Source organism: Jaculus jaculus, chromosome 1, assembly GCF_020740685.1.
Source record: "Jaculus jaculus isolate mJacJac1 chromosome 1, mJacJac1.mat.Y.cur, whole genome shotgun sequence".
NCBI lineage: Eukaryota > Metazoa > Chordata > Mammalia > Rodentia > Dipodidae > Jaculus > Jaculus jaculus.
Genome location: NC_059102.1, coordinates 111,741,806 through 111,766,968, shown reverse-complemented (window position 1 = coordinate 111,766,968; position 25,163 = coordinate 111,741,806). Strand labels below are relative to the sequence as shown.

Sequence of the window (25,163 nt, the reverse complement as noted above, 5' to 3'; positions counted from 1 at the left end):
TGATAAAAAGGTTGTTGCAGTCATCTTTGTGTTGCTGGACAAAAACCCAACAACCAGAAACAGCTTATGGAAGGAAGGAGGTTTATTCCAGCCTTACTAATTCTAGGGAAATACCATCACTTTTGGAATAAGCTGGACCATTGTCATAGATCCAAGCAGAGAGACACTATCAAACATTCAGCAAGTCCCCAAAACGCATTAACACTGAGAACTCAAAGCTTCTCTCCACACACCTTAGGGCTGGACTCAGATATGCCCCCAGTGACACACTTTAAGGCTGGATTTCAGCATCTGCCCTCAGTGTCACACCCTGTGTAGCAGGGATCTGCCTGCTAAGGGCTCAAATAGGAAGTTGGGGAAAAAAAAAAAAAAAAAAACAACTCCTGAGTCTATGGCCATACATTCAAACTACCACAAGGGTGGAACAGTTAAGAAGTTTAAGAAGTTTTAATAAGTGTGCCAAGATAGTTCATTAGAGATGAGATAATATTTTCTTTCTTGTTTGTTTGTTTATTTGTTTGTTTTTCGAGGTAGGGTCTCACTCTAGGCCCAGGATGACCTGGAATTCATTATGGAGTCTCAGAGTGGCCTCAAACTCACAATAATCCTCCTACCGCTGCCTCCCGAGTGCTGGGATTAAAGGTGTGCCCCACCACACCCGGCTTGAGATAGTATTTTCAACAATGAAGCCAGAGGATTTGCTTACCCACATGTAAAATAATGATGTTGAAATCCTGCTTTACACCATATATAAACATTAACAAAATGAATCCAAAAGAAGATATACAAGTGACCAATAGACATGAACGATGCTAAGCTGGGGAGATGACTCAGCTGTCAAAAGCGCTTGCTTGCAAAGCCTGCCAGCCCAGGTTCAAGTCTCCAATACCCAAGGAAAGCCAGATGCACAAAGTGATGCATGCATTTGGAATTCATTTGCAGAGGCAAGAAACCCTGTGCTCTCTCACTTTCTTTCTCTCTCTCTCTCTCTCTCTCTCTCACACACACACACACACAAGAAAAGATGCTCACAATCACTAATCACTAAGAAAGTACAAATCAAAACCACAATCAAAAGCCACTTTATAACCACTCTATGGCTTATAAAACAGAGCAAAGAGCAAAACACCAGGAAATGGTTGATGGGGACTAGTACTAGTATTCTTTATGCACTGCTGGTTTCAATGTAAAGTGCTTCGTCTCTATAGCAGGTCTTTAAAAAAGAAGCATTGAATTACCATATAAACCAATAATTCCATGTCTGAGCTTATACCTTTAAAGTTTGAAAGCCGGTCCATAGAAAGGTATCCGTACACCTATGTTTGTAGCGGCGTTAATTCACAAGAGCCAGATGTTGTCACAAGAGCCAGGTAAATGGATGAACAAGCTGAAGTACAGACCTATAGTAGTATATCTTTCAGCCTTAGGAAAATAAAATTTTGACAAATACTTTAACCTAGATTAACCATTAAAACTAAGTGAAATAAGCATGCTACAAAAGTTCACATGATCCAGGCCCAGAAAGCCGAGCGCCACATGTTCTCCCTCATATGTGGATCCTAGCTACAGATGATTGAACTTCTGCGTGAGAAGGAAAATACTTAGTAGCAGAGGCCAGTAAGTTAAAAAGGAGATATAAAGGGAAGAGAAAGGAAGGGAGGAGGGTACTTAATAGGTTGGTATTGGATATATGTAACTACAATGATTGAGATGGGGAGGTAATATGATACAGAATGGAATTTCAAAGGGGAAAGTGTGGGGGGGGAGGGTATTACCATGAGATATTTTTTATAATCATGGAAAATGTTAATAAAAATTGTGAAAAGATAAAAAAAATTAAAAAATTTAAATTAAACATTTTTTAAAAGTTCACATGATACATGAAACATTTAGAGTTCATAGGTCCAAAAAGTAGAACAAAGCTTTCCAGGAGTAGGGTGGCATAGGGAATGGGGAGTTACTATTGATGGACACAGTTTCTGAACATGAAAAAAGTCCTGGAGATGAATGATGATGATTGCACTTTTTTAAAAGGTCAAGATGCTAAATTTATGCAATGTATAATCATTTTTACTATGTATTTATTTTTAAACTATTTTATTTATTTATAAGCAGAAAGCGATAGAGAAAGGGAGGAAGGGAGAGAGAGAAAGAGAGAGAATTATTTACTTTGTGGTATGGGTACACTAGATCTACTGAGCTACATTCCAAGGCCACAATTCTTATAAATTATAAACCTTTTAATTTACTCCCTCACAGCAAGCTTCCCCACTCAAATATCTCTATTAAATACCAATGATCTAATAACAAGAGCTTCCCAGGTTGACTTTGAGTTAAATTCTGGCTTTTCAAATAATTGTTTTGATTTCATGACCACAGGAAAGACATTCTAAGCCTCCATTTTATCATACATAAAATATGGAAAGTGATCTCATCTAAACATGAGAATTAAGATAGAGTTAAAATGCCTGGAAAGGAATTGACATTAGTAAAAACTAAACTCCTGTCAGCATCCTCGTTCACCATGTTCTCCACCTAATAGTCCTCTTGCAAAGATGGATCATGTCTGGCCTCTTCTTAGAGTCAGTCATCATATCCATTTGGCAAAGTGTTCCATAATTTTTTTTTCTTCACACTCTCAAGGCTAACACCCCAGGTAAAAGACTTGTCACCCCAGTTTGAGTGGGTGAAGTGATCTATGAGTGGAATTTGGTGGCTGGTATTGTTTTACTTTCCTGCTATGATCAGACTGAGAGTCGATCAGTGAACTCCTTCACTTCACAAGCATGTAGCAGATGCTGGTACCAATGTAATAATCAGAGAGCTTGAGGTCAAGAACTGCAGACAGTACCCTGGGGAAATCATGTCCAGTGTTGTAACTTTGTGTCTTTATGTTATTTTAATTTACAAATGTATTTGCTAAAATAACAATTCCAAGGATGAAAAGTATAAAGGAAAAGCCTCGAGGATATAATGTTAAAATAGTCCTACGTTGTTGCTGGAATAGCACAATACAGTCACATGAAATTTTTATTTTATTTTAACTACGATAGAGCTATGGCTTAGAGTCATTTGACTGAAACTTTTTAAAAGCATATCTCCTAGTCCTTCAGTAATCCCATATCCCTCATGACTAGTAAATGATACACTAACCCATAAGGGTTCACTCTAGCAAAACTCTCTGAAGAAACTATACACCAGATGGTACAAACTCATGTGTGGGTGTGTGGGTGTGTGTGCAGATGAGAATGTCATATATCCCTTTCAGCTTAACCACATATTTTCTTGAGACAGGGTCTTTCCCTCAACTTGGAACTTCTGTCCATCAGCAAGCCCTGTGGAATGGATTTACATATGTGTGGCCATGCTCAAGCTTTCTCCTTAGGTTCTTGGGAGTTTTTGAAAACTTTGTAATCTCTGGCCCAAGAGACCTTCATGCTTAAGCAACAAGTGTTCTCAACCACTGAGCAATCTTTTCACACTGATATAAACCTTGTTATATATAATTTGTACCATCACCATTACCATTAGAACATACGGCCTTTATCAGAAGGGAGTTTGTGTCTCCCACCACAAGCCAATCAGTAAGACTGGGTATCTGTCATTCTGGCTTGCTGTCTCTCCCCTTTGACCAGTAATGACATCCAGAAAACTACCATTTTTCCAGCTACATACCCATGTGCCATGTGTAGGGTTTGACAAAGCCCACCCACCTCTGAACATGACAACTAGACCCCCAACCCGGTTAGTCGGGATTTCCTACTATGTTTTAGAGATGGCATATTATTCTAATCTGGAAAATTAGGTTAAAATATAGAACTTTGCTTCCATTAAAAAAAAAATGTCTCTTTTTATTAGAAAACTAAGCAATCGCCATGCTCTGGTCCTGGGAATGCCAAGAGAATATACTTCACACAACTTTCAATTCCTGGTGTGACTGTGCCTTAAAATATTACTGGGCATTTCAGTTTCTTGAACAGTTTATTCATTTTCTTGCTTGAAACATTTTTTCTCATTCTCATTTCTTGTGTGTGTGTGTGTGTGTGTGTGTGTGTGTGTGTGTGTGTTCATGTTCATATGTGCAGATTCACATAGAAGCTAGAGAATCACCTCAGTCCCCAGGAACTTATATGAGGGCAGACTCAGGTACACATGCTTTCTAGGAAATCATTTCAGTTACTGAGTTATGAATTTACTCTCCCCTGCACCATGGGAAATGTCTGTATGGGTACATTTCATTTTAGCATGTCTTTAAGAGAGACAATGGCAACAAAAGGGAAGTTAAGCAAAGCACAAGAACAGTTTTTAACAGATTCCTCTGACCGCATTATGACTGCTTTTGAGCCCTGCACACTTTAAGCAGTCTCACTCATAAGCATGCATCCTACACGTCCTCTTCCTCTTTTCTGAACTGCCAGGTTTGAGGGCTGGTGCTTTTTAAGGCTAACACCCACTGCTAGACAGATGGAGCTGAAGGGGCCAAGGCCAAGGCCAGATTTAAGCTGCCAACTCATTTGGCCACAGGCCCAGTCCTGCTTCATAGCCACCAGCGCCGTCATTATCCAGCTAGAGCTGGTCTCTGTGCTCTGCACTGTCCACTTCTCTAGGCTCCTGAAGATGACTGTGGGGTTAGAACTCCTTGCTTCTCCTGGGCTTTGTGGGCATGTGTGCCAATGACAGCTTTGTGTAATCTACAAGGTGTCCCTTAGCAGGAGGCAGCCTGGAATCTCCTCCCATCCCAGAAGCTCCTCACTGCAGGGGTTGTCAGGAGCAGGCACGGAACAGCTGTCAGCCTCCAATTGCCAGGCTGGTGTGACTGGCTGGCTGGGCATTTCCTCCTTCCCCACAGCTCTCCACGTTGTTCAGTTCACAGGCACCATCTTACAAGAGAAAAGGGGACTGTCTTGGTTCATTCCCCTAATGAGGTCCATGTTTTATTCTGCACCCAGTAGTGATCTAAATTGTAACCTGACCATGTGACTCACTGTTTAACCCTTCAATGGATTTTCCCAACTTGATACTCACATGTCCTTTATGACCTTAGTCAAGACTATTTCCACTCCAAACTTTACCATTCTTAGGTCCACCTTCTTGTTTCCTCCCAGACATTCCAAATGAGCCAAGATTCCTTCTGCATCAGTACCCTTTACATGCTCTTTCTCACTCTACTCCCCTCATGTCTGCTGAAGTCTTATTTGTCCTTCAGCTTTTGGTTCAGATCTTACCTCATCCAGAATCCCACAGGTAGGAGACAAGTAAGCACTCCTCCTCTGTCTCCTCACAGCCACCTGAGTTTACTTCTAGCCTAGCAAGTTTATTTCTACATGGAATTTACAAATTCATATGTGTTGAAATGTGTTTGTCACCCCCACACACAACTTACTGGTCAGTCTGATAAATATAAAAAATGTTGACTTTTAAGAAATGATTGTCTTAAGGGTGGAGCCCTCATGGTAGGATTAGAAGTTGAGGTCATTCTTTTCTACTCTTCCACCAATGATGGAGCAAAAAGCCTTCACCAGATCCTGGGTTTTCTAGCCTCTAGAACTGTGAAAAATAAATTCCCATTATTTATAAATTACTCAGCCTTGGTGATATTTTAAAATATTTTCATGTATTTATTTATTTATTTACAAGCAGAGATCCATGGGGGTGGGGAGGATAGGTACCCCAGGGCTTCTTGCCATAGCAAACAAACTCCAGATGCGTGCTCCACTTTATATATCTGGCTTTACATGGGTACCTGAAAATCGAACCTGGACCTCAAGCTTTGCAAACAAGCAACTTTAACCTCTGAGCTATCTCTCCAATTTTGTGATTTTGTTATAGCAGTACAAGCAGACAAAAGCAGTATGCAAGTGAATAAATAAATGATAGGAATATGCCTCTAATACTATATATTAGATTATGTTTGTTGAACAAACACATTAAAAGCTGTGACTTCTGGCTAAAATTGCTAAAGGACTGATTCAGGGACATCTCACCTTAAGGAAAACATGACTGTTATCTTGTGCTCAACCATAGGACTGTCTGATTCAAAGATCCATGCTTTGATACAGCAGTGGTGCCAGAACTCACATTTCCCATGGCTTTCCCAGGAACAGTCAGCATCAATGGTGTCTCCTCTGTCTAAGATAATGAGTGTCAGCAGGACTGAGGGCACGGGGACTTCAGTGCACCTGCAGTGTTGGCCGAGTGTACTGGTTTTGTCATACCTCTGCCAATGATGGTAGGAATCAGTATCAGTTGTGATGTGGAAGCTTCCCCTTACAGATAAATGGCTTTCCCTTCCAGCAGCAAGAGATGAATTTATAGATGATAGAATTAGTAACCTACCGCCATCTCATTCACTATAACAAACTGTAAGAAGCCAGAGGGCTATTTTTTTTTCTGGTGAATAAGACCATTTTCTCCAATATGTCCCAAAATAACATTGTAAACTCTAAGCCCTACATTGAAATACAGACCAGCATCCTGCGTTCAAATCTTGTTTGAGGTCCTTATTTCTCACATTGATTTTGATCTTTCTCAGTCTCAGGCCATACTTTTTAAAACAGGTATAATTAAAAACCAAGATAATGCCCATACAGTCTCTTACAAAATGGTGAGCAGTGACCACTCTGTATAACATAGAAAAATGTTCAAAACTTCTGTTGAATTGAAAAAAAAGTAGCCATCCCTAATGTGCTGAATTGTTGCTGGGGTATATTGATTGAACCTCACTTACTCTCTCCACTTCACATTGTTCTCCTCAGATGGGGAAAGCATTGCCATTCATCAGATGATTTGCAGCTGGATGCTTGATGATGTATATGTATATATATATATATATATATATATATATTTATATATATATATATATATATGTATGTATGTATATATATGTATATATATATATATACAGTCTCCCAATTCTTTATTTCAGTGAAAAAAGATGCCCTCAATTTTCCAAAGTAGACATCCCATTTGCTGCATATCCATCGGGATTCACACAGTTCCATAAACTCCTGAACAAGTTTAGGAGTGAACAATCTGCAGGGGTCTTACTGTGTTCTTTGTTAGGCACTTAGTAGGATAACCTTCTGCCGGTTGTGGGTAATGGAGGTACTTGACAACAACATTAAGCTGCACATGACTACACCACCCACTCTGAATAGAAAGGGCAGTCTCTGCTAATTGGCTTTCAACATTTTCTAGCCTTGCTCAGATAAAGCTAGCCATGACTCAAGCAAAGCATGAATCAGCAAGCTCAAAACACTTGTCATCTCAGTACTGAGACTGATCAGGAGCACTGATGTACTATAGATAAAGAAGTAGAAATGGGAGTGATAGAGTCAGGGTTGATCAGAGGTTATGTCCTTCTAAGAAATGAAGCTGAGTTACCATGCATGCAAAAAAAAATAACCATCATGCTATCAGATTCTGATTTTCAAAAGAAATTGTAAGTCATGCTTTGTATGAAATCTTTGGCATTTGAAAGGCAAACAAAGACACTATGGAAATACATGTGTGGGCAGGATTCCACTCATGCCCAGTCAGTGTGCATTTCCTGACATTGAGCTTCTGACACAGTTCAAAGTTCAGTGCCTTTGATGGAGGGCATAGCACAAGGTTACATCCTAAAGCTGTAGATGAGTGGATTATGCAGCCACCACTATGAAACTAGTAAGAGCAAAAAGATGTCAAAAAGAAACAGTGTGAATCCCGATGGATATGCAGCAAATGGGATGTCTACTTTGGAAAATTGAGGGCATCTTTTTTCACTGAAATAAAGAATTGGGAGATTTTATATATATATATATATCATCAATCATCCAGCTGCAAATCATCTGATGAATGGTGTGGAAAGGCAGGATTTCTTGAGAAGCAGGGGAGTCGGATGAATGAGGACGTGAAGATTTTTGATGCAGGTCACAGAACATAAAAACAGTCAACACACACACACACACACACACACACACACACACACACACACACCAGGTGGGAATTCACTGATGGCAAGACATCTACAGAAACATACGTGGCAGACCCAAAGGGGAGTGCTAGAGTTGAACAGAGATAGTATTGTACTACGAAACTTACAGTCCTTAACCACTGAAACCCCTGCTTATTTCCTCCTCTTAAAGAGGTGATAACAAATATGTTCTTTGTACAGTACTTCAAAAATGTTAATATTTATCTCTGTGTGTGTTCACATGTATATGTGCCAGGGTCTCTTGTAATTGCAAGTGGAATGCCAGATGTTCACATCTGTTTGTATGTCTGGCTTTACGTGGGTGGCCTGAGTGAAATTGAACCCCGGCCAGCAGGCTTCACAAGCAAGCTTCTAAGCCATCTCCACAGCCCCTTTGTACAGTACTTTAGAGAATCTACAAGACAGTGTGTTTGGCCCTTTATGCAATGTCTGCCAAATAGTGCATTGTAGTAGTAATATTAAGTGAAACCCATGGCATAGACTTCATACCTGACAGACTAACAGTGTCGGTTCCTCACTAATGCCACCTGTGGTGGATTAAATACGAGGTCTTTCACACTGCTAATAAGGAAAGGTGAAGGGGTTTTGCCTGAGAGATATGGTATGTAGAATCCAGTTTCCCTGCTACCTTCTCTGGCCTTTTTCATCATAATTAATACTCCACTGGGGTGGGAGTGGAGGTTCATAATGTCACCTTAGGCATCAGGAAAACATCTCAATTACAGAACACATCAATAATGAAGTCTTCCTACACTGACAAATTTGGCAGAAAATAATGAGACTATCATCATTTTTATTATAGTTGACATATTTCACTTCACCACTGACTGAGTGAGATCTTTGTAAGAATGTAGAAACAAGTAAATAATTGCATTTTCCAAAGGAGTGTGATATGTATCTGGGGTTTGATCAGAAAACACAGGTCCTATTGAATTGATGGAGACATCACGGATACAGTTTTGAATTTGTTGGCCAATCTACCTGTTGATTTCCATAGGTGACTAAAAAATAGATGACTACCACAAAATAGGAAACATGTAAATGTTTGCAAAGAACATAAAATACCACACAGTTCCCTACTGGCCACCAGTCATGGGTACTCAGCCAGGTGAGCTAACTAGTCCGAAGGCAGTTTGCAAACCTTGCTACATATGAGCTCTGGCTGAACACTGGGGTGACTGTGCAAAGCCCTACAGCAGTTGTCGCTGAGGGACATGGTAACTCTGTGGGAAGAAAGGCTTGTTTTCTTTCATCCTACATTTATATATTTTTAATATTTTATTTATTTACTAGAGAGAGAGAAAAAAAATGGGCCTGCCATGACCTCTAGACTCTGCAAATAAACCCCAGATGCATGCACCACCTTTTGTATCTGGCTTATGTGTTACTGGGGAATCAAACCTGGATCCTTAGGCTTCACAGGCCTTAACTGCTAAGTTATCTCTCCAAACCCTCTTTATACTTTTTTCTTTTTTTTTGGTTTTTCAAGGTAGGGTCTCACTCTAGCCCAGGCTGACCTGGAATTCACTATGGAGTCTCAGGCTGTCCTTGAACTCACTTATGGCAATCCTCCTACCTCTGCCTCCCAAATGCTGGGATTAAAGGCATGTGCCACCATGCCCAGCCTCTTTGTGCATTTTAATTAACTATGAGATTTATACTTTATATACAAGAGACTAGAAGTTGTGGTCTATTGTTTACATAGAGGCATTCTTTTTGGCAGTAAGTGTAAACTTGCAAACCAGTAAATTAAGACAAGAGTGAGAGCAAGAGTATACAATAGAGAGAGAGAGAGAGAACTGACATGCCAGGGCCTCCAGCCACTGTAATCGGGCTGCAGACACATACCCCACCTTGTGTGCCTGTGAAACCTTGCACAGGCTTCACCTTGTGTATCTGGTTTCTGTGGTATTTGGGGAGTTGAACATGGGTCCATAGGCTTCACAGGCAAATGCCTTAACCGCTAAGTCACGTCTCCAGCCCTGAACCATTCTTTGTCCTCCTTTTAGTTCAGTTCCACATACAGTAGACCTTCTTACTGCAGCCTACTTACCCTTTGTTCTTTCTTTTTTGCTTTCTAGCCTTATGGTTCCTGTGCTTCATCTGGTCTGCCTTTCAAAGCATTTCTGTCTTCTGCTATTTGTAATCTGCACTTAATGCCACCCAATTAATTTTTATGGTAATGTTTTAAATTAAAAATTTCCAGTGGATTATTTTTCACCTTTCAGTTCTCTACTTAGCTGTAATCTTATGTTTAGACCCTTGAAAATATCATCATGAAGTATTACTTTAAAGTCTAGATATCAGTTTTGTATGTCCTGAGAGTCCCATCACTCAGTTTCTATTCCATGTGGTTTCCATCTATGTTATCTCCTTAGTACCTAATCACTCTTTCTCAGTGTTGGAGATTGAACTCAGGGTCTCATGCATGCTAGGCAAATCTACCATTGATCTATCCTTCCAGCCCCCCATTACTTTTTAGGATGTGCCAAACATTGCATTTGAGTATTGACTTTAGAAATACTGTGAAGCCATATCATGTTCAGAGATGATTTAATTTCTGCCTAGACCTTGGGGAACTAACAATCTTGTATTTTCTCCAACCTAGTTCAAGAAGCATATTAGTCCACTGAAACAAAATATCACTGACTGAGTGGATTACACAATAGAAACTCATTTCCTCATAGTTCTCCAATGTATAAGCTGAGGTCAAGCATTGGGAGGTTGTATTCTTCAGAGGGTTCTCTCTCTCTGGCTTGTTGGCTTCTATTCCATGTGCTTTATATGAATTTCTTCAAGTACATCCTTGTTCTAATCTCTCCTATGAGAATATCTGTCATACTAAAGTAGGTCCTATCTTACTGGTTTCACTTTAACCTAATATGTTCTTTGAGGCCCTAAGTATCATCCCTTTTCTGAATGTATGTGTAATAGAGAGTTCAACTCTGCCAGTGACATATATATTTAGGCTAAGTTAGAAACATGGCTCAAAGTAATTTTTCCTCAGCATATTTAAGGTATTTTCTATTGTCTTCTGGAATCTAGAGAAGTCTGTTGCAAAGCCACTTTCTGGTTCCTTTATAATAATATTCCTTCCTCTGGAAAATTTTATGATTTTAAGATTTTAACATTTAGTTATCATTGTCCTAAAACTTTCTATCAATATTTCTAATTTATCCTTCTTGTTTCTGATATATACCTATTTAAAAGCTTATACTTTGGACCAAGGAGCGGCTTATCAGTTAAAAGCACTTGCTGCTTAAGCATAAAGTTCTTTCAGGCCTGAAACAGCAAAATCTGAGTCGCCAGAACCCACATAAAAAGCTAGAAGTGACCACACAGTTCTGTAATTCAAGTCCACAGGAGGCAGACAAGAGAAACACTGGAGCCCATTGATGAACAGCAGGTCTGTTAATGAGCCCTATACTCACATAAATACATGCATAAACAAAAAGTAACGGAGCCTTGACAATCTCCGATGGCTTCTGCTCACACACCCGTGGAGTGTGTGCATCTGTACGCATATGTGTAACACCAGCACACACTACACCCTACACGTACTCTACATCTACATGCGTGTGTGTGCTGGAACAAAAAAAAAGTTTATACATTCTTGTTCAACTGCGTCAAGTGCTCTCCTCTTTTATTAATTGGGTTTCCTCATTTCCTCTATTGTGTCATTATGAGATTGCTCTTGGTCTGTGTTAAACTGATAAAAACAGATGCTACACTTGATCTTAGCCGAAGGCCGAGAAGCAAGGCTATTAGTGTATGTGTGCTTTCTTCTGCACCATCTGTTTCCAGTCTCCTTCTGCCTCTCTTTTACAAGAGCATTTAACATTTCGGGCCCAGGCAGGTAGTCCAGGATGATTTCTGCCTTTCAAGCTCTTAAACTTAATCCTATTTTTGCCATGTTAAGTAACCGTAATTTTCCAAACAATTTCATGTTCGCAAGTTCCAAGGACTATGAAGTGAGTTAACTAGGAGGAGAATGGGTGTTCAAACTGCTGCAAGAAGGCAGTCATAGCTAAATCTGGCATACAATCCTGACCACACCTGCTTTTCTTTCAGTTAAAAAGCCACTGGCCCCTTGGATTATGTATGCTGGCTGGCTGCTATGCTCAGATCTACAAGTGATTAGTCAGCAAAATCAGCATGGTGGCATTTAATTCTTACCTATTTTATGGACAAATGGGGAAATAAAATGAGATGTGCTCTATAAAGCACTTTCTGAGTTGTATCGTGGAGGGAATGCAAAGCTTATTTACGTTTTACACTCTAAATTCTGGAATGACACAAAGCGTGGTAGCCAGAGACTTGCCACCCATTCACTTCGTGACCTTGATCCTTCCATTACGAAGCAAAGGGGTGGTATCTAGTTTACAAGGCCTTTTCTTAATAAAATGAGATAATTCACACAAGATGGCTTGCTTTCTGATTCACAATAAGTTTCACCCTCCTCATTGTTCTCTGCTAAAAATGGTTTTGCACACACTCACTGTATTGTGACAAGGTATTATGCTGATAAGATTAGATCAGCAGTTTTCAGTTCAAGCAAGAAGGACAAACAAAGATAATAACTATTTAAATAATTAATAGACTGTGAAAAAAACAGCCGAAGATGCTATGCATGGGAAGTAAGCATTCTCTGTCATGACCTAATTCATGTCCTTGGTCAACACATCTTCCTGTCTTTGTTCCAGGGAAGCTGATCAATGCTATTGAAAAAAGACCTCATCAGGGCATAGAAAAGAGCAGACCAGCAATTGTAATTATTGCTATTAAAGTTATTCTCATTTACTTACATTGCGGAAGACACTTCCAGCAGTATTACTACTCACATATAAGTGAAGATAAGGATGTGATTCAAAGGACTCATAAATAACCTTAAGTTCACTCCGCAGGAGATATATTGCCTTTTACATCTCTGGTTAAATGGCTCTATTCTTTAGTTTGACATACTATGTCCAGCTTAGGGACCTCATCATTAGGTGGCCTTTTACCCATGACCTCTAACATGACCACAGGCTGAAACATTCATGTCTAGCAGGAGCATGATCAATGGGAGCCTTTTTTTGACCAAAAGAAAGGGCTCAGAAAGGCTGTTCATTGTATTTAAGACAAACGTGTCTACTACTTCTTACAACTTAATTGGTAGAGTTTCCTACTGGTTCATTTTCTCTATATTTTCTTCTTCAGGAGGTTGCGCAGTTGCCTGGGAAACTTTGCACGCTCCATACCTTCCACCCTGTCTCATGACCTCCAACTATACGACTGCCAGCCTACATACACTTCTGTTCCTCTCTCAGCCTTCAGCCAGTAGCCACAGTCTGTAGTCTTTCTACGACTGCAGCAAGGAACTTCATCTGGCTCTCCTAGAGTTGTTTGGAGGCTTCCATAAGACTTAACATTTAGCAATTGCTCCTTTTTCTAACTCTGTGAGTTCAGAGCAGTAGAAGGATAGCAATGTTCTCTCTGGAGGAAAACACATATTGCATCTTGGATGCAGAAGGTATTTAAAGTGGCTCTCAATTTTAGGGTGCTTTCAAGTTCCACTAGTGACTTCCTACTGGGTCTTCCTGACCAACAGAATTCTCTTAACCAGGCAGGGCTCTCCTTCCACCAATATCCTTCAGGTTCTATACCCAATACATAGACTCTCACCCTTAGCTTCTATCCACTGAGATTCCACCCCCCAAACTCTAGCATGGTGGTAGCCTTTGGGGTAGAATACATTTCCAAATGACCCCAGGTCAACAGTCTTGTGTGAATGGATTCCATACCAATTCCCCGGGATTAATGTACCTTGAACCACTGTTAGAGAAAAATCTATTGCTCTCCAATTTCAGCCTCTTGCCTGCTGCATTATTCACCCTCTCATTGCTGAGACAAAATATCTGACCAAAATCCATTTAAAGAAGGGAGAGTTTATTTCAGTTTATGATTAAAAGTTATAATGCACCATGCAGGTGAGGTATGGTGGCAGGAGTTTGAGGCAGCTGGTCACATTTAGCACACTGAGGAGGCAGAGGGAGAGACGCTTGCTCTGCCAGCTTTCTCCTTTTTATGTAGTCCAGGAACACAGCCCTCGGAATGGCACCACCCACAGCTCAACTAATCAAGTCCAGAAAGTACCTCAACAAAATGACCAGAGATTTGCTTCCATGAATATTCAAATCCTGTCAGGCTGATAATCAGAGGTGAATCACCATATCTGCTTTCACTAACCATTTCAGTTATCATCTCTGTGGTATTCTCTGACAAGGGTCAAGGCAGAAAAGAATGTGGTCTCCTCCCTAGGCCTGAGGTTACTCTCCTGGAGCCACTTAGGAATCAGAGGTCTACACAGAGAAATTTTCACAAAATCCTCTGTATTATTCAGTAAACGCATTTATATTCAGTGTTTTACAATTTTTTATTCTTATTCATTTATTTACTTAAGAGAGAGAGAGAGAGAAAGGGAGGGAGAGAGAGAATGGGCAGGCCAAGGACTCCAGCCACTGTGAACAAACCCTAAACATACGTGCCACTATGCGCATCTACCGTATGTAGGTTCTGGGAAATCAAACATGGGTCCTTAGGGTTTTCAGGCAAATGCCTTAACCACTAAGCCATGTCTTAATGTGTGTGAGTTGTTTAACTAGTTCTGTAAACCTACTCACTTTGGAACACATTGTCTACGGTCTTTCCACCTTACTCAAAATGAGAACATGGCGAGGAGATGGCTTAGCAAACAAGAGGTTTTTTTTTTGTTTTTTGTTTTTTTTTTGTTTTTTTTACTGCTACTTTTTAAAGATTTTATTTTATTTTATTTTTATTAACATTTTCCATGATTATAAAAAATATCCCATGGTGATACCCTCCCTCCCCCCCCCCCTTTCCCCTTTGAAATTCCAGTCTCCATCATATTACCTCCCCATCTCAATCGTGGCGCATTTATACAATGGAGTTCTACTCAGCGGTAAAGAAAAATGAAGTTATGAAATTTGCAGAAAAATGGATGGATCTGGAAAGGATTATACAAACAAGAGTTTTGCTATGCACTATGAAGACTTGGGAAGACCTGAGAGGGCCTGAGTTTGATTCTGAAGCACCCAATAAAAAGCTGGGCATCACCATGAATGTCTGTAAACCCCAGTTGTTCTAGGAGTGGAGACTGGAAAATTATTGAGGTTCACAGACCAAAAATGACACTGTGGGTTAAATAGGACTACATCTCAAGAAAACACATACATGCAGTTGAAGAAGAAACTGATATCTCTGGCTCCACACATGTACTCATGAGGCATATGCATCTGCACACACATGTGCATAAACCACACACATCACACAAAACACATACTCTACATACACGTCAAAAAGTGATAAGATGCATTTTAATACTCTATTTTTCTAAGTTGAAGTATTTTTACAATATAACCTTCACATTTCTCTCTTTTGGCCTTTATGCCACCCTTTGAGTCTGCCACAATTGCCACTTTGTGAACTTGTCTGTAATGAGACTTAATTAACTTAGTTCTCACAGGTAAACTTTTTGCCTAAGAAGCGATATTCGTTAGCCATTTTTATAAGCAACCATAAATGTAACAGCAGGATAGAAATAATTGGGGCTAGATAAATCATTGAGTTATCAACTTGCTCATTATAGAAGTTAACAAAAAAACTAAATCATGATAGCTCATGAATGACAGGAATATTTGTTCTTGGTTCTAATTCCTAGAATATGGAATTTAGAAAATGGATACCATGTTAGTTTGCAAAGGAAGTATGTACTATCCTTTCTCTAACTTTATATTCCCCAGAACCCCTTACATTCCACTCCCATTATCTGCCCCAGCTCCAGGTATAAGAATACTAATGTCTATTACTACCATAACAAAGTATCACAAATTTAATGTCTCAAAATAATACATATTTATTCTCAATCAATGTTGAATTCTGAATCTAAAGTGGTTCTTATTGAGCTGAACAAGGTTGTGTTCTTTTCTGAAGATAGAAAGATAATCATTTTCATTCTTCAACTTCTAGAGGATGGTTGCATGCCTTCTCTTGTGGCCTGCTTTGATCACATTCCATTAATTATGGTCAACTATGTTCTCATGTTACATGATGCTGGTCTCTGCTTTCATAGTCACTTCTCTTTCTCTGACACGCACTGACTCTTCTGCCTCTTCTTTGTACTTTCAAAGGCTCTTGTTGTTCCACTGAATGCACCTACATAATTCAAGGCTACCTCATTTTCAGGCAAGCTGATTAGCAGCCCTAGTTCACCTTTGCTATGTAGTAGCATATGCCCAGGTCCCAGAAATTAGGATGTAGATATATTTGGATGCAAAGATAGCCATTACTTTGCCTACCACACAAGGAGTAATCCTAAACCACGCCCAAAGCTCTCCATAACCTCACCTGCCACCACTACTTGGGGAACAGGTATCTACTACTTTGGTCTCTAGTGTGGCCCCTGACATGATGGCCAATGCCTACTCAAAAATTCCAAGTTCTAATGAGTGACAGGATTCTAGGCATGTTTTGCATATAAAATTTTATTGTAGCACACATCCATGTTCATCTGTTTCCATGTTGTCTGTGTCTGCTTCCCAGCTGCAACAGCAGAATAGAATATTTGCAACAGAGACTATGTGGCCCAGAGTCTTAAATATTTAGCATCTGTTTTTTTACAGATTGTTGACCCTGCTATGTAGGGGATGCTATCTTTTTGACTTTCTGAGTATCTGACGCATATTCCTAGTTTGCTATTCCTGATTCTATCAGAAGCCCATTAAAAGTGGAGGGGGGATGCTTCTGTGTACTGAACTACATTTTTCATAGCAACAGCAGTCCAACTAGTGTGCCATGGGCTCTGATCAATTCCTCAACCTCTGGGCTGACACTTTCAGAATCAGCAACTTACTAGCTTTCCTCCATGGAAAGTAGTGCCAAAAGCAAGCTTTGCTTATTTTGTTTGTTTGTTTTGCTTTTGTTTTCTCAGACCTTATTTTCTGAAAGTCCCTTCTATTTCTGTTTTAGTAGCTATCCAGCACCTCCAAACACATATTGTTGATACTTTGTTGAGTTTTTAAATTATTCTTTGCAAAAGTATTGGTCCAAGCAATCTGGTCTACTACTAGAGAATATTTTTAGTTCTCTTGTTATACTTTTGTTGCCGTTAAGTCTTTGTTCTAACATCCATCTTCTTTTATGTCTTGTGCTGTTGTTTTTGTGTTTAGCCTAATTTAACTATCGTTCACATGCTGTCTCATAGGCTGTATAGTTTATTGCTTTCTGATGAGGAAGCCAGGTCTTATGATCTATTTCTTCTGAATCCTACAGATTTTCTCAGTTGGCTCTTTGGAATAGCATTGGTTTCCTCCTGGCCCCATTTGCTGGAATCTTTGATTATTTGATTTTGTTTCTACCTCTTTCTTGTGTCTTCTAACTAAGTAGCATCAGTCCAGACTTGACAATGAATTGTCTGCTCTTCATCCCACTTCTCAGATGAGAAGAGATCTACTTCTCAGATTTGTCCCTAACTACAGGGAGAACAGGTGCATATTTTCCTTTAGCTCCAAATTTACTAGCAATTTCTTCCATCTTCTCATTTTTGTACTTTTCCTATGAAATGGTTTATCCCTGATGTTCACTCTGTCTGATTAAAAAATTCCTTTTATTGACTGCAATAAAGACTCCCATATGCTGAGTTTGTGACTTTTTACATTTGTTTTTATGAATAAATATACAAAAGTGAGGTCAGTGAAGCATGAAGAGGCACTGATGAAAATCACAGTTAATTCTTTTGACTGATTTATATCGTTGCTGGCTATCTGTTTGAAATTGAATAGACTAGGAGAGAGAACCTTTCTTGCTTTATTGTGACAGTTTCAAGGCATGAACCTAGAGAGGTTCTTGGTCAGCCTAGTTCTGTATGACTTAGTGGAAATTCAGATGCTATATTACATTTCCCATCAATCTTAGCTTGTCATATCACCTTGAAACTCATTTTATATAATTATATGCTTGTTTGGAAGTATATTAAGGAACTGTGAATTATCGGTCAGCATCTACTAACAGGCACAGTTCTGCAAAAGCACATCCTGCAATTATTCAGGGACTGGGTCATTCTCCTGATTCAATGAAGTTAAACGCTCTTCATAAATATTCTACTAGGGCTTCCCAGATGCAAAGGGCTGACATAGTTTGTGAAATGAGTCACAGAAATGCAAATTGATATCAAAGTAAGTACTTGGCTTGCATTAAAGTTACTGTTCTTAAAAGTTACTGATTTGTGATTTGGCATCAAGGGTATGGTGCAATGAAGGGTTTTCTGTTTTACTAATGAGTTATGAAACAAGCAAGCCACACTGGACATTGCCTATTATTTTCAATTATATTTGGATGCTTGGGTGTCTAATACATAAGCAATGCTGTACCTCAGAGAGACCCAGAAGACCTAGATCTCAGTCCTTTCTGTCTGCCTGCAAGTCTGTGGTATTGAGTAAAACGTTTGTCTCTGTGCTTCTATTTCTTTGTCTTTAAAATGGTATGCAGTTCTTCAGGCACTTCTTTTTCTTCGAGACTGTGTGCCTCACTGTCCTGGAGCTTCCCAAGTAGGCTAGTCTGACTAGTCAGGCAGCCTATGGATATGCCTGTCTCTGCCTCCCCAGTGCTGGGATTATGAGTGCATGACACCACATCCGGCTTTTTTAATATGGGGTCTGAGGACTGAATGTGGGTTCTCATGATTGAACAGCAAGCACTTTTCAAATGAGCTATTTCCCCAGCCATGATACTTTAAAGACTTTCTTTCAGGATAACCAAAAGCTACTCTTTGCTAAAGTTACATTTGAGGGAATACTGCTCCTATATATCTTTACTTATTTCCAGAATCAGCAGAAAATCTACAGTACTTATTTTCTACATGATAACAAGTGTGTGTTTGTTCCACGGTAAGAAGAGCAGGCTGTGATGAATAAAGGTAGCTTAAACTCTAAAGATATTTTTCAGAAAGTCAAATGCCTCATATCTTCCTTTAGGAATATGTCAACATGAAACTTGCTCAGCCTTGGTCAGCTCAGACAAGAGAATGAGGTTTGAAAACCAAAGACCGAACAAATATAAAGTACACAAAATAAACATCAATTTTTCTTTTCATTTGTAGGTAAAGGAATTTCATGCATGACATCATGGTATGTGACAGCTTTTTTTTTCTTACATGAAAATTGGAAATATATACTAAGTAAACTCGACCCTAAGAATACAGTTCATGGTGAAAAGAACCTAAGAGCAGACTGCAGTGGAAGACTTGATAAAATGGCAGATTTTTCTGTGTCTGTTAGAAAGAGATATCACTGTCTTGGGTGAGAGCTTGGATGATTGGCATTCACAGAAAAAGAGAGGCTATCTCTAAGAACATCAAAGCTCTATTGATTTCTTCCAATACCACTATGAAATTTGTAATAGGTAGATTGTCACCTACAAATATGCATTCATTTATAATATGTTTATATATATATATATATTTTTTTAAATTTATTTGAGAGCGACAGACACAGAGAGAAAGACAGAGAGAGAGAGAATGGGCGCGCCAGGGCCTCCAGCCTCTGCAAACGAACTCCAGACGCGTGCGCCCCCTTGTGCATCTGGCTAACGTGGGACCTGGGGAACCGAGCCTCGAACCGGGGTCCTTAGGCTTCACAGGCAAGCACTTAACCGCTAAGCCATCTCTCCAGCCCTATAATATGTTTTTAAAATATGTGTTTTAACACCATTCTGTAAAGAAATGTGAGAAACTGTATTCAATTAGAAAAAGATTTGTAAATCCTTATTTACTGCTTACTAGTATGCATGATAGAAACTTGCTCAGTCACAGCATTATGGTTATGAAATAAGCAATAAATACAGATTCCTATATTTTCTCTTAAAGATGATCATGTGCATATGATTTGTACATTTGAGCCTACAAATGAAATGGTTACTATTGTAAAATCTGTATTGTAATCTATTCTTATTTTAATGTGATTATTACATAGTTTTCTTGGACATGCTAAAGATTTTAAATAACCAAAAAGTAGAGAATATGACAAAAATGTTCCTAATATTACTATTCAGAAATGATTATTATTTAGTACTTTTACTTTTTCCTATGCATATCCCCAACTCTTATGTTATGTAATACACATTGAAAATTTCTTCAATCTTATTTATAATCAATAATCCTATCCTTTTCCACTTAAAATTTAGTGAGCATATCCATGTGTTCAAATGTTCTTGAAAAACATATTTACCTATAAGGTGAGACATATCATCATATAAGCATAGTACCTAATCAGTCCCCTATTGTTGCACATTTTAACTGTTTTCAATTTTTTCTGATTGCAAATAAGTCTATGACTATCATTTATGTGCCTAAATCTTGGCTAGCACTTTTGATTAATTTATTCTATTGTTTCCTTGAACTATAATTATTTGAGAAAAATGTGAACATTTGAAGAATTTTGATGCACATGACTAAGCTCTTTTACAGACAAGTTATGTTAGCTTTCATTTATACAAGTATCCTCTACAAAAAAATTAATATTAAAAGTGTGCTTTGTAAGGCAGTTCAACTACTGCAGTTATTTTTAAAATATTAAACTTTGTATCAATTGATGGATGAAAATTGCATATTATTTTCGTAGATATTATCTATGATGTTTTCTATGTATGCAATATCCTTAGAGGTCTGTCTATTCATGTTCCATGCCCTTTTCATTTATTGTCTTTATTGTCTTGTTCTTTGTCTAGGCTTCACAGAGATACAGAACGGAAAAATATATTTGTATTGTTTCTGAAATATCTTTTCTGAATTTGCCAGGGACCCTTTATTTTAATTTATTTTATGCCCACAAATATTTTTTTCAAGTTAGTAGGTACAATAAGGGCCTTTACTTTCATATGTAGGCGTCTTTGTGCTTTATTCTAATTCATTCCCTCCCCCATTGTCTCTGCCCCCCTTCCTCCACCCTCTTGCTATTACACCTCCCTCCCAAAATTGTTGCCTTATGCTTTCATGCCAAATTTATTCCATTACCCTCTTCCATTACTCCTTCTTGAAGTTATCGTCCTTCCTCTCTTATGTAATCATATAACATTTACACAGACAAATTTACAGCTATTTTGGAGATAGTACATAATATCTTAACAACAGAGTTCATTACTTAGAGTTGTATTTTAATTGTTTTAGTCTACCTGAAATCGAAATCAAACATTACAGCACTTTTTGTTGAATTTTTTCCTTCATTTATGACATTTGTAATGAGTACATTATATTTTATGTAAATTTAAATTTCTTTCAATGCTATCTCTACTATTTCTTTGATGAGGCAGGTATTTCTTATACAATCCTATGTTGCTATAGCCTCTTTAGTTCTATAATATGCATTAGTAATAATTAAAGCTAGTTATTCCCCTAGCACACATTCTTAATCTAGATTTTGAAATCACTTTTTTCAAGTAATAATTATATAAGAATCACCATAAATCTTCAAATTAATTAGGGAAGAATGGATAACTTTAGGATAGATCTTCTATCCTCCTGTCCTGAAACTGATATAATGTTCTACCAATTCAAATATTATTTATGTCATCCAGTAAAGATGTATAGTTCTCTTCATGTAAGCTTGTAAAATTCATGACAGAATATTTTATGATTTTTATCACTATAGATAATGAGAAATTTTAGCCACATTTATCTTCTAATTGCATTCTTTGTATGTGTAGTAAAGCTACTAATGTTTTTAATGCTTATTTTATGTCTGAATCTTTTATTAAATTATATTTATTAATTCAAATACTTAGAAAGTCTTTTTCCTTATATCTGAACATATGTATACATACAATCTTCAAGTAATAATTTTGTCTCTTACTTTCAAGAATGTCTATTTCATCTAATTGCACTTCTATAAATTCAAAGGCATTACACGTGGGTTTGTAGTAACAATGGGTAATGCACTAGACACTTAAATTCAAAGGTTGTAATAAGAACCACCATGATAAAATAGGGTATTTACTACCCTTGCCTTCTGTCCTCTCAATCTTAGCATAAATATTATCTCTCTAGTGAGAACTTTCTGACCAACAATATACATGGCATTATACAAACTTCTCATTCATTCCATTTCCTCATTTCTCTAATTCCCTTCACAGTACATCTGAATAACCCTTATTCAACAGTGCTTGGAACCAGAAGATTTTCTGGGTTTCAGAAATTTTGGATTTGGAAATTTTGCATATACATAATGAAATATTTTAGGGACTGGGCTCAAGTCTAAACACAAAATCTATACACAAAATTCATTTTGTTTTATATACACATTATACACACAACCTAATGATAATCTTGTGCAATTATTTTTAGTTGAGACTGTCATAGGAGGTTAGGAGTATTCCCCAGTAGTGTCACATCAGGGTTCAAGAAAGTTCTAGTATTTTGATTTTTAGACTAGAGGTACTCCGGTTGTACTTCTCTCCCTTCTGTCTCTGTGTGTGTGTGTACATGCATATGAGCATGTGTATGCACACAGGTGCATGTGTGCATTCAGGTTTACATGTACATGTGTGCACTACTGCAGGGCAAAGGGCAACCTTGGGTATCACTCTTTAGTGATGGCATCAGCCTCTGTGTGTATATGATGTGCATGTGTGTATGCATTTTCATGTGTGTGTGTTTAGGCCAGAGGTCAATGTCAGGCATCTTCTTCAGTTGCTCTCCACCATATGTTTTTTGAGACAGGTCTCTTATTAAACCTAATATACACCAACTTGCTTAGCCAGTATGACCTAGAGCTCTTCCTGTCTCTGGTTCCCCAGTGCTGAGGTTGCACATTCATCACTATGCCTGCAGTCCATGTGAGTGCCTGTGAACCTACCTTAGGTACTCATGCTTGCTCAGTGTGATGGCTAATCTCAGTTGTCAACTTGATGCGATGTAGAATCATCATGGAAACAAATCTGGCATGTCTGTGAGTGATTTTCTAGATTAGGTTAATTAAGTTGGAAAGTCCCACTCCACTGTGGGTAGCATTCCATGATCTGGAGTCCTAGACTTTGTAAAATATATAAGACTAGCTGAGCATCACTGCTCTCTGCTTCCTGACTGCTGTGTCACGCTTCTCTCACTAAGCCTTCCCCACAGTGATGGACTGCCTGTATCCCGTCAAAATGTGAGCTGAAGTAAGTCCTTCCTTCCTCAAGTTATTTTTGTCAGGTATTTGTTGCAGCAATTAGAAAAGGAACTTCTACACATGACATGCATTTGATGCATCGTGGCATCTCACTGGCCTTGTCCAAATGTTTTGTGAAAGTGTCTCTCATTGGTCTGAGCCTCACTAGATAGGCTAGTCACTGAGCCCTAGGGATCCTCCTTTGCCTATCTCCCCATCATTGGGATTAGAGACATGCACCACCACACCTGGAATTCTCACATAGGCTCTAGAGATCAAACTCAGATCCTCGTGTTTGCATGACAAGTACCCCAGCCCTTAAAACCTAATTCTTATTCCTTGCCCTGGTTCATCCTTTAATCTGCTTGGCTTCGTTAGCCTGTCTGGAAATGGAAATGAGTGTAGTTTTGCATTGTAAAACCCCCAAAGGTGAGACCTTCTATCCTTCTCACTTCCCATGTGTAACATACTTTTAAATCAGACACTCCATTTTGCTGGGTCCTAAATTTAACAACAACCCTCTTTTGGTCATTTTCACATGATTCTGGATACACTATCTATGAAAAAACTAATAGAAATTGTGGCTCTTGTAAATGATGATATCTGTCCCTCTGACCAGGTATGCTAAAAAGCACAAGCACAGTCAACCTAGATCTGTAACATTTAAAAAAAATTATTGCAATGCACCAAGAAAAAAGTAATGTGCCCTAGTACCAGAATGTGGGAAACAATTTATGGCTGGTCATTAGACAAATATTCTCTTTTTATCCCTTGCAGCCCAGGCTCCCTTGCTGCCTGTGCAGAGAGCCGGCGCTAGCAGGTGAACGGGATTTTATAGTGTATTTGCATTCTATGTTGGGTAATTTTTTTTGTCAGAATGATTGTTCCCTTGATTGAGAGAGAGAGAGAGAGTGTGTGTGTGCATGCACATATACGTTCACACTTATGTCATGTTTCCATAATTGCACATATGTGTGGTGGTTGGGATTGCAAGTATGCAGCACCGTACCAGCATTTTATTTAATGAACTCCAGATGCATGAGTCACCTATGCATCTGGCTTATGTGGGTCCTGGGGAATCAAACAGAAGTCCTTTGCCTTTGCAGGCAAGCACCTTAACCACTAAGCCATCTCTCCAGCCCCATACCAGCATCTTTTTTTTATTATTATATATTTTTTAAATTGGTTTTGTATTCAGCAAATGCAGGGAGTTTGGTCCCATTATTAGGCTCATCCGTTTTCTACCCCCTCCCCATTGGCCCCTCATTGTTGAGGTATATGTGTCGTGCATTGTGGGGTTAGCCCACAGTTATTGGTATGATAAATGTCTCTGCATATCATGACCCAACATGTGGCTCTGACATTCTTTCTGCCCCCTCTTCCGCAAAATTCCCCTGAGCCATGTTGGGTTCATTTTTGGTCTGCTTCAGTGATGAGGTGTTGGGGGCCTCTGAGGCTCTGGCTCTCAGATTTGGTAGGAGTGATTTTTCTCTGTGTTGGTCTCTTTCCCCCTTGTGCTGGTATCCAGTTCATCAGGAAACCAGCACCCTTGCTTGTTTTGCCAATTTTCCTTAGTTTCAGCCGGGGCCCTTTTGAGGAATGATGGGGTGGCTCTCTCCTTAGGATCTGCATCTATCTGAAAAAGAGAAGCAGATTCTCCAACGGAGAGTAAGTTAGCAACAGGACAAATGAGATAACCCTTACTTTTTTAATAGAGAGTTTAATAGGTGTAGGCACTCTTGTAGCCCATGATTGATGGTAGTTTGATATTGGAGAGTGGGCTTATGTTTGGATATGGTTCTGACTTGTTTCTCAGGTTCTGACTTGTTTCCCAGCTCCAGCTATGGGTCCCGCACCACTGAGGGAGTCAGTTAGCCAAATCAAGAGCAGTTGGTTCCCCACCATGGCCATGTGCCACTATTGCACTTGTGTGGGCATCACAACAGGTTATTTGCTGCTAAGTAGGTTAGACCATGAGTTGCTTGGACAGA

General features: G+C 38.9%; 1 pseudogene; it reads right to left on the bottom strand.

Annotated features, from left to right (window-relative positions):
* Positions 1–11,514: 11,514 nt before the first annotated feature.
* LOC123458034 lies at positions 11,515–11,735 on the bottom strand (annotated as a pseudogene).
* Positions 11,736–25,163: the final 13,428 nt, after the last annotated feature.